The sequence below is a fragment of the Acanthisitta chloris genome, unplaced genomic scaffold (genome assembly GCF_000695815.1).
Source record: "Acanthisitta chloris isolate BGI_N310 unplaced genomic scaffold, ASM69581v1 scaffold2732, whole genome shotgun sequence".
Lineage (NCBI taxonomy): Eukaryota > Metazoa > Chordata > Aves > Passeriformes > Acanthisittidae > Acanthisitta > Acanthisitta chloris.
In genome coordinates this window covers 217,095-220,116 of record NW_008660849.1, presented here as the reverse complement: position 1 = coordinate 220,116, position 3,022 = coordinate 217,095, and positions in this window count along the sequence as shown.

The following is a 3,022-nucleotide window of genomic DNA, read 5'->3' as shown; positions in this document are numbered from 1 at the left end:
CATTAAGATCCTTTCAAAATTTTATAGTCCAGGCTACTGACTGAGGATTTACAAGGCTGCAAGATGCTTCACCAAATGTCCTCTGCTGCCAGGCACAGCTTCTCGTGTTGGTTGGCTGATGCAGCTGTTTGTGAGTCTCTCTGAGTAGAGTGTCTGGCCTAGGCACTTGATCATGTTAACCTGACAGACACATAACAATGTGTTGAAATAATTTGCAAAATAAATGCAAGAAAGCACAGTTGAATTTAAACTAGGCTCTTTCATTTAGTCGACCAGCTACCATTGGGAAGGAGTGAAAGGGTGAATCCCTCTTTGCAACCTAAAATCTCTCTCTGACATCCCATCACAGTATTAATATGTTAACCTAGAGCACATTTGACTTCCTACTGCTTCTTCTGCCGTCTGTGTGGACAGTGATTCCAATATGATATAAATATAAAAAGTAGTTGCACAGGAGATGATCGTAGCAAGTGGTGCCCAATGAAGGGAAGTGAGGGCAGAGGAATTAAAGCAGATCCCATGGCACTTCAGCCTACTGTCTCAGAAAAGGTCAAGGCTTTTACCAGATGTGTAGGAGAATTAGAGAGTCTAAGGAGACAGTCTGGCTTTATTTCACATTGACAATTCACTAGAGAAATCAAAGAAGACATGTCCCTGGATTTACCTTTTGCCCAGGTTTTTCCTTCTGAAGATCAGTGTGTTTGTAATTCTAGGCTAATTCTGCTCCAGACTATCAGAAGTTCATGACCTCTGTCCCCTTCTTACCTTACTGTAACCGATACCCTTTACATTCCCAGTGTGCTATTTGCTAGGAATGGCCAGATGTCTTTTAAATGACATCATGAGAACAAAACTCTTTCCTGGGTTTCCTAACTCCCCAAGAAGTCATTACCTTCATTTCCCTCTTGCACATTTGAAGAGGCATATTTTAAATCCTTTTATTCAATTTTTCCAAACAGTGCAAAATATTCTTCGAGCAGCCATACCTGTTGTCTGTGTGTAATTCACATGGTATGTAATGAGTGCTCTCAGTTGATAGGAATCTATAGAGTTTGCATGACTTAAAATTGTTAAATAGTATTGTAAAGACAAGAGCCAGTTTCCATCTGTAACCTCTCTGTCCACTCCCAAATAGAGTGCTTCTTTCTGCCTCTTCTTAAGAGTTGCATGTATAGCTGTGATAGTGGTGAGTAAGAGATCTATAAATGGGTTCTAGTGAGGAGTAAACATCATGTGGTCGTTCACTTTGGAAGGTTGTTGAGTGGGAGGCATTTACTGAACCTTGGTGCACTTGCTATAATCACTGATCTTCTATGAAGTGCCAATGTCTGTTTTCTCCTTTGTAAAGATACTTCTTCCTTTTTTAGGATGCCTTAACAGAATCTGAGGGTTAAATATCTACGGCTGGAAACTGTTGAAGTAAAGAAAAAGAAAAGTATTTAGTGCTCATGTGATTCATGCAGTCTTTCATTATATAATATTAGGACCAAATCTGGTAATTTTATTGCATATGTGGAGATAGGGCCAAAATCTGGATTCATTTCATGATGCTTCTTCTTTCAGCTAGCATTTGGTATAAGACCAGAAAACACTGACAGTTGGAATTACTGGTGCTTTTTAAAGAATAAATCTTTTCTCTGCTTGCTGTTAACCAGTTGGGCATATTTTCAGAGAATAAAGGGGAGATGTAGCATTAAAAACTGTAATTTTCAAGAAGAAAAAAAGTGAGATTTTGCCATTCATTCATTTATTTACATTTATTTTTGAAGTTGCATCTATGTTGAATAGCACATAAATGAAATAATTTCTTACATAAAAATAGCTATTGCTTTTTCCTGTGGTTAGAAGCCTCAGGGATCCAGTCATTTTTTCTCCCAGAAGCTAACACTAGACTGCAATCACAGCCCTGCAGATTCTCAGGGAAAGGGGAAGGTCTTGAGGGCTGAAAACCCCTCTAATTCTATGATTCAAAAGCACTCCTAAACATGTGCTTATATCCATCCTTAATCAGGACAACATTTAAGCATTTGATCTCAAGTATATTCTGTTCTATTTTCTTTAAAATGGCTGAGAGTTGTTCACTATAAGCCTGGTTGGAGTGACGAGGGAGGCTGGTAGGTTAGCTGCAGCAGCTGAAAGAATCACCAGAGACCATAACTGTGAGGATTATTAATGTACCATAAGCAACCTATTTTTGAGTTTACAGACTCCCATTGATCTCTGGAGGAGTTTGCACTCTAAAAATAACGTGCCTTTGGAAGCTGGGACAGAGAGAATTGGAGGTGGCCAGTGGGGAGTCTGAGTGGATTGGAGCATCACAGGGAGATAATAGGGGGTCCACTGACTGCAAAGGGAGTTTAGGTAGCAATTATAAGCAACCAGAGAGCAGCAAGTATACCTGAGAAAAAGATAATATTATTACCAGATGTTAAAATAGCACTGCTTGCAAGCAGCATGCTTTAGACAAAATCTGAGAACAGTGGACTTGATTTTCCTCAGCACCTGAGCACCGAGGCAAGGTTTATCATCATGACAATATGATTTTTTCTTGTTTTGGATGACAAGTGGCAGGATTCCTGGGAGCTGTGGTTTGGTTTTTTTTTTCTTCTTCTGCTAGCTAACCAGTCTCGTAGGTGCATGGACTCCTGGAAGAGTGGGGGATTTTTTTGTCTGTAGTTGCCATGTCTCAGTTGTGACTAGAAGAATAGCAGATTTTTTGGTGGGTCTACTGCCTAGTGAGAGACCTGTCATGAGAAGGGGGAAGAAGAGATGCTTGGCTGGATGGGATATGATGCCAACTGGGACCTTTCAGCCCTAAGGTCACAAAGGTATTAAGTGATATTAATATTTATTTGAGTGGGAGCTGGTTGTCAAAGGTCTGGGAACTATGAGGAAACAAAGGAGGGACAAATGGAGCATGTGACTAAATGTAATCCCAGCAGCCACATTCCTTGGATTATTAACAACACAGGAATACAGTATATAACTCCGTGTTGTTTTAGTTTGTGAACTCACTGAGAGT